Raw genomic sequence first — 15,823 nt, forward strand, 5'->3', positions numbered from 1 at the left:
TTATTTCTGCAGACATATTTGAATCTTAATTCGGAGCAGATATTTAACAGTTTTTGGAAAACATGGTCGCATAAAACCTGAGGTAGATTTTAATGTAATTCCATTAGCAAAGTTTGCATCTGCACAGTTCTTCCACTAAATTAGTTTTGTACCTTTTTTCAGTGGAAGTTGTTAAAAGTAGTGCTTGTGCATAGAGTTGGATGGTTTGTTCAAATTTGAAATCAATGTTTTTTTGTTTGGCATGCATTTTGAAGTAAAAAACTGAGTCAAAGCTTAATTCCATTACCGTGGTTTTGCCCCATGTTAGCTAACAATTGTTAGATTGGTAAGTTAGTCTAGCCAGCTATCTAAACTTGTACCATTATGGCCGAATACCTACTGAGCACGCAGGGCACGTGCCCAGGGGCTCTGACCTCCAGGTGGCCCCCAATGATTTTGTTAGCCACTCTCACTCTGATATCATGCTAACATGGCATGAGTCAAAACGTGTAGAATTGCAGGAAATAAAACCGTAAAACTGCTAAATAGAGATATCTCCATCACATGGCAAAATGTGTAGAATTTCAGAAAATTTCCTTGAAAACAGCAACATTATCTCTCCGGCGTCAAGAAGGCGTCGACTAAAATGTATTTTCCAGTGAGGTGGGCCCTCAAAAGCGGGCATGTTTTCAAGAGCTTGGGTCCCAGGAATTTTTTTATTGTAAAGTATAGTATACAGATAACTGCCAAAATAATGGAAACGAGGGATACAAAGTATATTGAAAGCAGGTGCTTCCACACAGGTGTAGTTCCTGAGATAATTAAGCAATTAACATCCCATCATGCTTAAGAAAGCGGCGCAGGTCCTAATCCAGGCACCCCAATAGGTGAACCAGCTTCCCCCTGAACCCACAGTAAAACAGCAGAGTCCCTGCCCAACTTCCGAAAGCACCCGAAACCCTACTACCTAAATAATCATACTCTTCACCTCGACCCCCCCCTCTTCTAACTCTGACTTTTCTGATAGCTACTTTATTGAGGAAAAGTGTACTTACTATGCCTGTGATATGTGGTTGTCCCACCTAGCTATCTTAAGATGATGCACTAACTGTATGTCGCTCCGGATAAGAGCGTCTGCTAAATTACTCAAATGTAAAATTATTTTGGCCATAAAGGCTATGCCCCCATTGGATGACAATGCCCCAATCCACAGGGCACGAGTAGCCACTGAATGGTTTGATGAACATGAAAACGATGTAAGACACATGCCATGGCTGTCTCAGTCACAAGATTTTAACCCAATTGAACACTTATGTGAGATTCTGGAGCGGCGCCGGAGACTGTGTTTTCCACCACCATCAACAAAACAACAAATTATGGAATTTATCATGGAATAATGGTTTTGTTTCTCTCCAAAAAAAGTACCAGACACTTGTATAATCTATGCCAAGGTGTTTCCTTTATTTTGGCAGTTACCTGTTGTCAGTTGTGATCAAAGCACCCAATTGTCATACTTGAGGAAAAGTATAGATACCGTAATAGAAAGTTACTCAAGTAAAAGTGAAAGTCAGCCAGTCTAAAAGTATTTGGTTTTAAATATACTTACGTATCAAAAGTAAAAGTATAAATAATAAAAAATTCCTTATATGAATCAAATCAAAATGTATTTGTCACATGCACCGAATAAAACAGGTGCAGTCCTTAATGTGAAATATTTAGTTAGAAACCCTTAACCAACAATGCAGTTTAAAAAAAAATTGTTAAGAAAATATTTACTAAATAAACTAAAGTAACACAATAAAATAACAATAACGAGACTACAGTATGTACTGGGTGCACAGGTACCGAGTCAATGTGCTGGGGAACAGGTTAGTCGAGATAATTGTGGAAAAATGTACATGTAGATGGGGTAAAGGGGTAAAGCAGACTGCACCATTTCAAATCAATTCAAATCTAATTGTATTTGTTACATGTGCCGAATACAACGAGTGTAGACCTTACAGTGAAATGCTTACTTACAAGCCCTTAACCAACAATGCAGTTTTAAGAAAAATACCTATACAAAATAAGAAATACAAGTTATTTGTACATGTAGGTAGAGTTATTGTAAGTGACTTTGCATAGATAATAACAGAGAGCAGCAGCGTAAATGGGGGGTGGCAGTACAAATAGTCTTGGTAGCCATTTGATTAGATGTTCAGGAGTCTTATGGCTTGGGGGTAGAAGCTGTTTAGAGGCCTCTTGGACCTAGACTTGGCATTCCGGTACTGCTTGCCATGGGGTAGCCCTAGTCATAGAGAAAAGTCTATGACTAGGGTGGCTGGAGTCTTTGACAATTTTTAGGGCCTTCCTCTGACACCGCCTGGTATAGAGGTCCTGGATGGCAGGAAGCTCGGCCCCAGTGTTATACTGAGCCGTTCGCACTACCCTCTGTAGTGCCTTGCGGTAGGAGGCCAAGCAGTTGCCATACCAGGCAGTGATGCAACCCACCAGGATGCTCTCAATGGTGCAGCTATAGACCCTTTAAGGATTTGAGGACCCATGACGAATATTTTCATTCTCCAGAGGGGGAATAGGTTTTGTCTTGCCCTCGTCACGGCTGTCTTGGTATGCCCGGACCATGTTAGTTTGCTGCTGATGTGGACGACAATGAACTTGAAGCTCTCAACCTGCTCCACTACAGCCCTGTCGATTAGAATGGGGGCATGCTCGGTCCTCCTTTTCTTGTAGTCCACAATCTACTCCTTCTTGTTTTTAAAATGTATGGATATCCAGGGGCACATTCCAACACAGACACGATTTACAAAAGATGCATTAGTGTTTAGTGAGTCAGCCAGAGGCAGTAGGGATGACCACGTGTTCTCTTGATAAGGAATGAATTTGACGATTTTTCTGTCCTGCTAAGCATTCACAATGTAACTGGGTTGTCAGAGAAAATGTATGTAGGAGAAACCTTAATATTTTCTTTAGGAATGTAGTGGAGTAAAAGTAAATATAAATCGTAAAGATCCCCCAAAAAATGACTTAAGTAGTACTTTAAAGTATTTTTACTTTAGTACTTTATATGTTCACACCTTATTTGGTTAGTCCCACATAGATGATCAATAGTTGGTCATAATATTAACAAACGATCTGTTGATAAGCAAATGCTTTCTAAGGTTACAGTTAGGGTGAGGTTTGGAATAAGGGTTAAGGTTAGGGTTAGAGTTAGGGTTACGTTTGTTAGGATAAGGGTTAAGGTTAGGGTTAGAGTTAGGGTTACGTTTGTTAGGATAAGGGTTAAGGTTAGGGTTAGTGGATAGTAAGTTAAACTGTTGTTAACAGTTATCGAACCGCACTGAACATCTACAGACCCTCTTCTTGGGACTATCCAAATAAAGTGAAACCTAGTATAGTATGGCATAGCATAGTATGGTAATGTGTTGTATGATTATATTATTATAGACCATACCAGTGGCGGTCGGTGCCGTTTAAGACGAGGGAAGACTATTCTTATAATTGTTTTGCATGGCCTTATTTCTATTACATCATATTGGATGACTTTAATTCATATTCCATTCACACAGCTCAATGTAACATTGATAGGTTTAGGCAACTAAATGATACTTGTATTATCCTATACCCATCATGAGGTTGCTACAACCTAGCCTATGAATGAAAGTTAACAATGTAGGTACACTGGTTGAGAGAAATATAAGTGATCAAGGTGACAGACATTGACAAATAGTACAGCCTTGCATACTCTTACCTGTACCTAGTGGACCTTCATATCATAAATGCTAACAGCTACACACAGCCTACATTGTTGTCACCATATTAACATCATAGTCAACATAGCTACCAGAACTAACATGTTAGTAAATACGCTACAATCATGCAGCACAGTGTATAGTCAGCAGCAAGCAGTTGAGCAGTTACACCAGCGGGCCCCGGTGGCAATACTTTTATAAAAACAAAATCTTACCTTGACTTGGAAGAGTTAGTGTTGGTCAGCCAGATAGCTAGCATAGCATCCCTCTCTGTTTGAGCCGGGTCGGTTAAGTAAGAAATGTGAAAAAAAGACTATGAATGAAATCTCTCTATCTCTCTCTCGCTTCTCCTTCATTTTTGAAGAAATGAATTTGTTCAAAACTATTTAACTGTTGTCTTACTCTCTCTCACCGCACTGTAGTGCTAGCTAGCTGTAGCTTTTGCTTTCAGTACTAGATTCTTTCTCTGATCCTTTTTGGGTGGACAACAAGTCAGGTCATGCTTCAAGAGCTCTGATAGGTTGGAGGATGTCCTCCAGAAGTTGTCATAGTTACTGTGTAAGTCTATGGAAGGGGGTGAGAACCACTAGCCTCCTAGGCTTTGTAATGAAGTCAATGTGCCTAGAGAAGGACGGAAACTAGCTGTCCTACACCGTGGTGCTACCCTACAGACTGCTGTTGAGGCTGCTGTAAACCTTCATTGTAAAACAGTGTGTTTTAATCAATTTTGTGATGTGAATATATTTAGTATAGTTTTATCTAAAAATGAATATTTCTCTGACATTCACTGAGGAGGATGGTCCTCCCCTTCTTCCTCTAAGGAGCCTCCACTGGACCATACATTCCATAAGCATATGATTTTCAGTCAAGCAACATTACTCATTACTCAGTACTAAGTTAACACATAAAACTGAGCCTCACATCTTGTGGGTAATCATTGACCATTCATACGATAAAGAAAACCTAACCACAATGTCTCTATTATTTCTTATGGTACACCAGCTCCTGTGTGCCACTTACAACTGCTATTGTATAGACTCAAGACCACTGGGAGCTTTTGAAAGAAACACTCTTTCATTTAATCTTGTTGCTCTCTAACCTGATTTCTCTCATCTAATTCTCCCATAGTGGCAAGGAGAATCTAATTCATCGGCGACCGATGGCAGAATGGGGATTGAGGTCTTGTTAAACGGGCCTTTTTCCATCCTCATCTTTGTAAGTCACTAGAAGGCCATGAGAGAGGTGAAAATTAGGGGAAAAGCTGTGTGTACATCAAGAAATTACTGTTCGAATCTATTTTCCAGGGCAGAAAATTTTCAGTAGAAAGCTGAAATCCTTAACACATGGCCATATGTGGCTCATCACATGCTGTTTTTCTCAGCTATACTCTTCACTGATATGGGCAACTTCACAGTAACGGATTTGCGCTGAGACTCAGATTTTTACCCTTAAAATGTATGCCAAACAAAAACCATTGATTTAAAAGTTTGCAAACTTATGCACAATGACTACTTAAAAGAATTTCCACTGAACATTTTACAAAAACACATTCACTGGAAGAACTGTGCAAATGCAAAGTTTGGTAACAGAATTTCTATAAAATCTCCCGCAGTTTTGTTTCCATGTTTGCTCCGAATTAAGATTCAACAATGTCTGCAGAAAGAATGGGGTGTCATCTATGACATGACACATTGACTTTGAAAAAATCTATTTCGGTCATTGAACTACAGTAAGTGAAATGGATTTACCTTTAACGGAATTGGGGTAACAGAATTTCATCTTGGATCCCCGATCTGTACTACACAGAAATTCCATTACAGATTTACAGTTTGAATCACTTCATAATTCATAAACAAAATTGCTATAAGTAAAAACACTATAACTAATTGATAGGTCTACCTTTACTTGTTATTATCCTCCCTCCACATGAGGGAGACAAACTAGAAAATATCTTAAAGATATGTGGGTTTTTGGTAATAGAATTGAAAGGCACAAGGCAATGTTTCTTAAACTTACAAAAGGCAGAAAAATGGATCATAAACTAGATATAAGTGTTGATATTAGTTGGCAGGGATATTTACTTATTGTGTTTTGATGCATTTTTATGCTGTTCCATCTGTTTGACCAGAAATCAAAGCCTTTGCTTATTCCTCATTTTTAGGATGGGAAATGGTTGAAAAATGTATGTATACCTTAATTTCTAAAAAAAAGAGAGACTCTCAGCTTTCATTTGACACCCAATTTGATATACTCCTATGACCTTCTCATGTTTAGGCTCATAGGTCATTTTACATGGAAATTACCATATGCAGGTCAGACACTAGACCTATGAAACTCATCATACTGAGGAAAAAGTCTCACAACAGGGAAACTACGTCAATCTTGGCAGAGGACTTGACTAATTGCCAGAGTGAATTTACGGTTATTTCATTTCTATTGACCAATGCCTCTTCTAAGGGACTACGGTCCTCAACCCCAACGTAACCACCCCTTGCCCAACCATGAAATTAACCTTGGCCCAGAGCCCTGGTGCTGAGATAAGCCTAAAGAGAGGCAATAAAATGCCCACTCCACAGGCACTGCAGGAGTGTGCAGAGAGCAACCTTGGCCCGTGCAACGTCTGCCTGTTCTCATTGTCTGCTGGCTGCAAGTTGGAGGGAGACGGAACACAGCCCCCCAACGTGCTTGCCACATATTTAAAATTCATGAGCCACTTTGGGTTTGAATGCCAAGGTTTATAGCAGCACTCACCCTGTGCATAGGTCCTCAGGGATGCACACTGTGAGATGGGGAAGAGAGGAGGGAGGTTGAGAGGGAGAGAGATGTATTGGGAGAGAGAAAGCATACGAGGGCATAAGGGCATTGCTCACTGAAAGAATGATAGTGACGGGGAGATAGGGGGCCAGTGAGAGATGGGGAGGGTGAAGATCAAATGACACTGTCAAGGAGTGATTGTGTGGGGTGAGAAAAATAAATGAATCTTCAGAGTAAGAGGGGAGTGGGTTGAAGAAGGAGTAGGGGATAAATAATTTGAGGTCTAGAGAAAGATAAAGGGCTAGTGGGCAGAAGACGGAAAGTAGAAAAATCCACGGCAGATTGTTGAGAATGAAAGAGGGACCAAGGGAGAGGTGGTGTGGTGCTGATAGATTGGGGAAAATGGAAGTGAGTGAATGAGAAAGAGGAGAGCGAAGGCAGTGCAAATAAGGAGAAAGGGAGAGCGTGAGATACTTGACAGACTGAGGTGTGGAGCTACTGACTGCATAAAAGAATGAGACGTCGCTGACAGATTGAGAGAGAGCGAGCAAGAGAGGGAGAGATTGTGTGACAGTCTTACTCAGTGAGACATACAACAACATAAAATCACCTTGAAAATCCTCTTGTGTAGAAGATGCTCTTGTGTATTTTTCCATTTTTGAGGGGGAAACACAAGAGGGCAGTGTTGCACTGACCTGATCCATTGTTAGTTCATAGGGATTGACTCAGATCGGTACCGGCTAATGTGCTTGGGCTTTTAAGCCTTTCCAGCAAATATGCACATCAGTGTTTCAGATCATAATCGATTCTTATCTCAACTGTCTGAGGTTCTTTAGAAATCCCCGTGAATCATGCGAAAGGCCAATTCTGCTTTGGCTACAACAATGCTAAACCAAATGCGATTGTGGAAGGCTTCATATTACATTAGCCTCGTTTTGAATGCCATTTGAGAACCTCTATTTGACTTTACCGGAGACAAGACAACGGTGTCATTCAGACAAATACTTCATAGGCCTGCAGACCGTTTTTGCTATCATTGCTAGCTAATTGTTAGCCTTCAAAGTTGCACAAACACTTCAACCAAAAGCATTAGATCATAGACAACTGTTATATGACACTGAAGGCAAGGTTCCCTAACATCTGAGTGACCACCTTTAAATGTCAGTGGCAATTAGATGACTATAACACATTAGCACATTACCCATTGACTCCTCTTTTGCATCTTTCTGCACTCTACTTCTGAAGTATGGCCACTGCTGCATATTGTGTATTCTGAGAGTAAAACTCTGAAAACCAAGTTTTTAAAAAAGGGACTAATTCAGAATTCGAGCATCGTGGAGTGCTGCTCGAAGTGCTGCTCAGAACAAATCTCTAAAGGCTGAATGGACTTGGATCTGAGCCATTGATTCACAAAGCTTGTACAGTATGTTCTCGTTACATGTTATAATGTAGGTCCAATCACTGAGAATCCCTGCAGAATGAAAATAATCAGAAGTACATCCGTGGTATTGAGAGTGATTGTGATCCATACACAGGATGAGCATAATATACGGCCTATATTTTCAAGGATCTTGTGTGTAAATGTCTTTGGCCATGATATGATTTGATTTGATTCTAGAGAGAGCTATTCTGCAGGTTAGACAATCACAAAGTGTTTACATGCTAAGCAGGGGAATCCATAATGGATCTTGTCTGGCTCCGTAGTTAATCTACTATGACTCGTGGTTCAATATCGTTCATGTGTTGTTCTTATCATTGCAGTGCACTTAGTCAGATGACTCCTCTCCCTCACCTCTCCTATGGCAGCAATACACATTCATTAAACAACGGAGAATTCAATTGTTCTGACTAAGGTCCCCAGCTCCTGATTAGTTGTCCCATCTTTAACAGGGGTGATTATTAAAAAAAGGCCAAGCAAGGCTGATATGATTGCCTCTGATAAGACTGAGAGCACTAAACTCCCACCCGCACCTCTCCTCCCTCATCCCTCCCTCCCTCCTCTCCTCTGGCTGGTTCCCCCTCCTCTTCCATTTCCCTCTCAACCTCCCCTTTCCACCTATCTCTTGCTATCTCTGTATAAGCCCTCCATCACTTTGTCTGTGTCCTCTCCCCCCATCTCTCTCCCTCTCTCTCTACCCCCTGTCCCACTGCTCTATCCTCTTTTGAAAATTATTTCCATTTAAAGAGCACCTTTCACAGGGGCAACCTAAAAAAAATCCTCTTAGGACATATTTTCCCCTATCTTCCTTACCTACTGATGTCCTCATCTTCCTACCTACCGGTGCTCTCATCTTTCTATTCAGGGCATGGTCAAACGAATGCTCGCTACTTATGCATTAGAACTCGCACATTATGTGATGTTGGATTATTTGGAAAGCACATTGTTTCTGTACATATTCATTTAATTTTTTTTAGAATGGATCCATTCAACTAGTTATGATGGCTGGGAAATCTATCAATTGGTCCTATTATATCAAAGCACTACATAAGCCAATTCAATTGGGCCTTTATGGGTAGAAGGAGAGAATTTTACCTTATCAATCTAGCAACCTTTCGTTTACTGGCCCGACACTCTAACCACTAGGCTACCTGGCATCCCATGACCAAAAAGATGTGTGGACACCCCTTCAAATGAGTGGATTCGGCTATTCCAGTCACACCCGTACTGACAGGTGTATAAAATTGAGCACACCGCCATGCAATCTCCATAGACAAACATTGGCAGTAGAATGGCCCATACTGAGGAGCTCAGTGACTTTCAACGTGGCACTGTCATAGGATGCCATCTTTCCAAAAAGTCAGTTTGTCAAATTTTTGCCCTGCTAGAGCTGCCCTGGTCAACTGTAAGCGCTGTTATTGTGAAGTGAAAATTCCTAGGATCAACAACAGCTCAGCCGTGAAGTGATAGGCCACATAAGCTCACAGAATGGGATCACCGAGTGCTGAAGTGCGTGGTGCGTAAAAATCGCCTGTCCTGGGTTGCAACACTCAATACCAAGTTCCAAAATGCCTCTGGAAGCAACGTTAGCACAAGTACTGTTCATAGGGGAGCTTCATGAAATGGGTTTCCATGGCCGAGCAGCCACACACAAGCCTAAGATCACCATTCACAATTAACACAACTCAGGCAGTCTAACTCAGGCAGTTTCCCACTGGAAAAAATGGTCAAGGTTCCCATCTGTGTAAATGGTTTTTCCTTTCTCGCATGAGCATGCTTTCCAAAGTTAGCTCACGGTTCCTCCATAAACTCTGGCATGCTCACGTGAGAGAGGGTACTCCCACTCATACAGACTGGATTTTTTTTCCAAGATCAAATTTCCAAGATCCAATTATATTTTAACAAACAATGTTTCAGAAATGCTAAATGTATCTGTGACTAACTACATAAACTATTTCAGAAAAATCTGAGATGGTGGGTGTCTAAATACTCTTTTGTTTTTTGATTCTGGGCAACAGTTATGAGTGTTAAATCTGAATAAATATGCTGAAACACAAATTACAATGTATTAAAAATGAAAGACCTTTAGGGGATAGTCCATATTTTGTAATGGAGTTTAAAGGGATACTTTTGGCAATGAGGGCCTTTATCTACTGCCCCAGAGTCAGAATAAATTGTGAATTCCATTTTTATGGCTCTGTGTCCAGTATGAAGGAAGTTAGAGGTAGTTTTGTGAGCCAATGCTATCTAGCCTTAGCGCAATGACTGGAAGTCAAAATCCAAAGTATCCCTTCAAGAGAGAGTATTTGTATTTGGCACAGAACATGATTCTGTGTTCTTCCGTATTCACAAAGTTCCTCAAGTTGCATAGAGGTCCACACTTACCGATGTAAACAGAACCCCTATACCAATCACTGGACAACAACTCACTCTTCCACTTCCCCTCAATTACTTGTGGAGAGTTTGACTGTCTTTGAGGTGGATCAGGTTATGAAGGGAGTTTTATATAATGTGGTTCCCAATTAAGGAGATGAACATAAAGGCAAGAGACGCCCAAAGGTGATGGGATTTAAATAACTCCTTTTAATAGGCAGCAACTCCGAGGGGTATGCAGGCAATTATCACTTGTGACCCGTCACAGTTATCACCTGCTCCCTGGTGGACAGAATGCAATTCTGAACTAATTGAGTGTTAAGCTCGAGGAATTCAGAGAGCTCGACCTTTTAACCGTGGTTTGGTAGCAGGTTCTGGCACATGTTTTACTCTGGAAGGCCCTTATTGGAAAAATCATTTTTACTTCCTTTGTGTTAAGGAAGTGCCCAGAGAGGTCAAGGAAAAGGTATATTCTTCATAACATTGTATCCATGTGTTTTCATTTTCCCAGGTAGTCCTATCTTAGGGTAGTTGAAATTGCTTATTGACCAAGGTCATTCGTTTGGACATCTGAATCTTGACTTAATCAATGAATCAATGTAGACTGCATCAATTCAGTATTGACTGGAGTATGCCCTGCACCCCTTGGTGAATTTGATGCTGATGTAAAACCTCTACAAATGGCAGTGGAGGCAAGTTCAAAGCCTCATCCAAAGCCTCATCCATAATTTCTGTGAATGTTGAAAAAGTGAGTACTACTATACCTTACTACCTTGTTACTCTGGAAAGCTGTCAGAAATGGCCATGTGAGAGACCTAACCTTCAAAAAAACAGTAAAGTAAAACATTTTAAATTGCTTTTCTTCTTTTCAATGCAGTTTTAGCATTTCAAAATGTATGGCTATATGTGGATGTTTATTTTTTTTATTACATCAAATGATATCTATCTATTTTCTCCTTATAATTGTAGTGACTTTATGCAATACGGTGTGCTGTTCTGTGCTGTCTTGTTGTAGTGTCATGTCTTCCACTCTATGCGAACATGTGAGTTCTGTGGTATAAAAAGGGTTGCAAAGCTACCATTAATTTACCAAGGTTACCAGAACATTCAGTGATTTTGGTAATTAACATGTAATCAATGACAATTTATTGTAACTTTGGTCATTTATACTTGAATAACTTACAAAAATATATATATTCATACAGTATATAGTATTCGTTTTTTATATCCTAATGTCCATGAGTTTCTAGTGGATAGATGATATGTTTCAAGAGAAAATAGTCTAATTAATGAAAAATAACTCAAATCTGTCACGCCCTGGCCTTAGTTATCTTTGTTTTCTTTATTATTTTGGTTATGCCAGGGTGTGATATGGGTGATTTATGTGTTTTGTCTTGTCTAGGGTTTTTTGTAGATTAATGTGGTTGTGTTCAGTTTAGGTGTCTAGGTAAGTCCATGGTTGCCTAGATTGATTCTCAATCAGAGGCAGGTGTTTATTGTTGTCTCTGATTGGGAACCATATTTAGGCAGCCATATTCTTTGGGTATTTTGTGGATGATTGTTTCCTGTCTTTGTGTTTGCTGCACCAGATAGGGCTGTTTCGGTTTTGCCACATTTATTGTTTTGTAGTTTGTTCATGTTAAGTGTCTCTTATTAAAGAACCATGAACTTCAACAACGCTGCGTTTTGGTCCGCCTCTCCTTCCCAGGAAGAAAGCCGTTAGAAAATTAACAATGGCATTATTTTCAATTAACACTTCAACTCTTCCACTAATTTAATTTTTTCACAATTGCTACCAGTTTGTCACCAAAACATTCACATCAAAGATTTCACACAGAGGGCCAGAGATAATTACAAACACCTGTGATGATCTATATTACCTATAAAAAAAAAGCCAGTAGTTGTCTTGTGATAAAATCCTCAACAACCTTGAAAGTTCCCAAAATTCTGGTAGTTTACTGGAAATCTTAGAAAGTTGTCAAAAATATACCCTCCCTTTGCATCCCGAGGTATGAGCCATGCAGGTCTATACTGCTCCTTCTGGTATAGCTAACTAGACAGCTTATCTCTGCTGTAGAATGTTCTCCTCAGCTCTGTATCATCAATGCACCCTGAGGAGACAGGCTGGCTAATTGAAAAAAGCACTCGGTGCTAGCGCTGTCTGCAGGACGAGGGATCTATTTTTGGAGAACGAGTGGGAGCAAGGTTGCTGTGATCCTGCAGGGTGATACGGCTCCATTTACAGCATGAATGAAATAACGAGACCCGATCTCCACCCAGGCCCGGGAACCCAGGTATAAAGTATAAATTGGTGATAGATTTTCAGGTGAATATTCAAAAATGTTGCATAAAGAAAAAAAGGTCCAAATCAATGTGTGATGACGTAGTGCACAACATCTTCTTTTCACTTCAGTTTTCTACTGACTAAAAATCTGAAGTTCAATGTGTTTCCATCGCATTTTCAATTGTACTGATAGTTTGTAACAAAAACTGTCGAGTTAAATAGTAAATGTGTCTACTCTGGTCTTGATACTTAACAGCTCGCAGATAAAGTTCGGGAAGGCTGTGCGGGTAGGCTAGTCTACATAATGAGATTTATTATGGATAAGAGCGAGAATGTTTGTATTTCTCAAACGGCAGTCAAGCATTGATGATCACGTCACCAGAATCAGACCCTCAATATTTATTGGAAAGGACCACCAAGATCAAAGTGAACTTTCACTACAATGTGAAGTTCATCATTATTACTGACACAAAAAGATCCCACCATGTCGAATGAACAAATTATCTGTCGGTATTTATAAAATTGTACGAAAATGTCCTGTTTCTTCACAACTGTCGTGATTATTTTTTATTCTGTATGACTGTACTTGCATAAACACTGTGGCTGGAAATGTGGTTACTGTGCCATTTCTCACAAGCTGACCTTTGAGGAAAGCATGAGCATTGTAGCAGTGTTGTGCTGATAACAATGGATTGACCTTGCTCTGGATTGCAGATCATTCATATAAAGGCACAGAAAAAGAACAGTTAAACCTATTGACTCCTGAGTGAGATTGAAGCAGTAATTGGGGTAGGGCTCCCGAATGACGCATCCGTCTAAGGCACTGCATCTCGGTGCTAGAGGCGTCACTACAGGCACTCTGGTTTGAATCCAGGCTGTATCACAACCGAACATGATTGAGAGTCCCATAGGGCGGCGCACAATTGGCCCAGCATTGTCTGGGTTTGGCTGGTGTAGGCCGTCATTGTAAATAAGAATTTGTTCTGAACTGACTTGTCTAGTTAAAAAAAGAGGGGGGAAAAGAAAAAGTACACCCACGTACAGTGCATTCGGAAAGTATTCAGACCCCTTGAGTTTTTCCACATTTTGTTACGTTACAGCCTTATTTTAAAATTAATGAAATTACGTCAATCTGCACACCGTACCCCATAATGACAAAGTGAAAACAGTTTTAAACATTCTTGCAAATGTATAAAAAATAAATAAACAGATACCTTGTTTACATAAGTATTCAGACTATTTGCTATGAGACTCAAAATTGAGCTCAGGTGCATCCTATTTCCATTGATCATCCTTGAGGTGTTTCTACAACTTCATTGTAGTCCACCTGTGGTAAATTCAATTGATTGGACATGATTTGGAAAGGCACACACCTGTCTATGTACAGTCACACAGTTGACAGTGCATGTCAGAGAAAAAACTAAGCCATGAGGTCGAAGGAATTGTCTGAATTGTCCGAGACAGGATTGTGTCGAGTGATGATGATTTTCAGCAGCAGGTACTGGGAGACTAGTCAGGATTGAGGGAAAGATGAATGGAGCAAAGTACAGAGAGATTCTTGATGAAAAACCGCTCCAGAGTGCTCAGGACCTCAGACTTGGGGTGAAGGTTCATCTTCAACAGGAAAAACGACCCTAAGCACACAGCCAAGACAACGCAGGAGTGGCTTTGGGACAATTCTCAAATCCTTGAGTGGTCCAGCCAGAGCCCGAACTTGAACCCAATCAAACATCTCTGGAGAGACATGAAAAAGCTGTGCAGTGACGCTCCCCATCCGACCTGACAGAACTTGAGAGGATCTGCAGAGAAAAATGGAACAACCTCCCAAATACAGGTGTGTAGCATCATACCCCAGAAAACATGAGACTGTATTTGCTACCAAAGGTGCTTCAACTGAGTAAAGGGTCTGAATACTTCTGAAATATCACGTTTGCATTTTTAATACATTTGCCAAAATTTCAAAAACCAGAGTTTTTGCTTTGTCATTATAGGGTGTTGTGTGTAGATTCATTTAATACATTTTATAATTAGGCTGTAATGTAACAAAATATGAAAAAAGTCAAGGGGTCTGAATACTTTCCAAATCCCCTGTGAAGGGAGGCTACACTTCAATATTAAACTGCCAGGCTGTCCTGAACTCTCCCACACAAAATATCAGAAAGTTATAGGGCCAGGTTCCCAGTTACAGATTGAAGGGATAGTGTGAGATTCTAGCAATTAATTTGTATTCTTACCCAAAGTCTGGTGAACTCGTAGCTATCGTTTTTATGTCTCTGCGTGACGCATGAAGGATATTAAAGGTAGTTTTGTGACTCAATGCTAACTAGCATTTTCACAATAACTGGAAGTCTACTAGTAAGCTAGCGTATCCTAATTACCAGAATCTCGCCGTATCCCTTTAAGTCCTGGACTGAAAATGCTTTTTAGTTGATTTATAGTGAAATTGAATTATGTTAATTGTATTGTTAGGTTTTTGGGCAATACGAAGGAAAAAGTGTAACTCTTTCATGACAGGCTAATACATATTTACAGCCGTCGTTTGGAAGTGTACCATTGTGGTTGCATAATCCATATTTAGTCATATTTTAAAGACGGTACTAGCCAGAAGCATTACCAGTGGAACATTTGTAGAAAAAAACGATTGATATTCTCTGCAAACCTTCCAGAAAACCATACAGGGCACAGTGTAAAACACACCGTGCCTTCAAAGCTATCTGGGAATTCAGGAAAGGACAGTACGGTCTAGCGCTCATACCAAAAGCAGGCCAGGGAAATCAGTGGTGCAGCTCCACTTGTACTCAACACAGCTTGTGTGGTTGGGCTTGGCTGGTCAGTGATTAGGTAGTGGACAGTCCTGACCAGTCCCACCAGAGACAGATTTGTAAACAACCATTCGCTTTTTACAGCACAATGTAATAATAATACAATTGGGTTATTGATATTTTGAAAGGGCACGGAACACTCTCAACGGACTTGCCAGTCTTCATAAGTACATTTTTATTAGGTTTGTTTGCCGCATGGGACTTTAGATGACCTACCATGGTCTGAAGTTATACTTTTGATTGAAATGTATTATGATACTCTATATTTGATACCCTATATTTAATATGATACTCTATTTAAGTAAGACATTATAATCCCGTTAATCAAATATAGAGTACCATATATATATAAGTACTTGACATCATATAATATAAAATATGGTATTGTGTTTTAATATGATACACTATATTTCAACCTCAGTTG

Source organism: Oncorhynchus nerka, linkage group LG1 (genome assembly GCF_034236695.1).
Source record: "Oncorhynchus nerka isolate Pitt River linkage group LG1, Oner_Uvic_2.0, whole genome shotgun sequence".
Taxonomy (NCBI): domain Eukaryota; kingdom Metazoa; phylum Chordata; class Actinopteri; order Salmoniformes; family Salmonidae; genus Oncorhynchus; species Oncorhynchus nerka.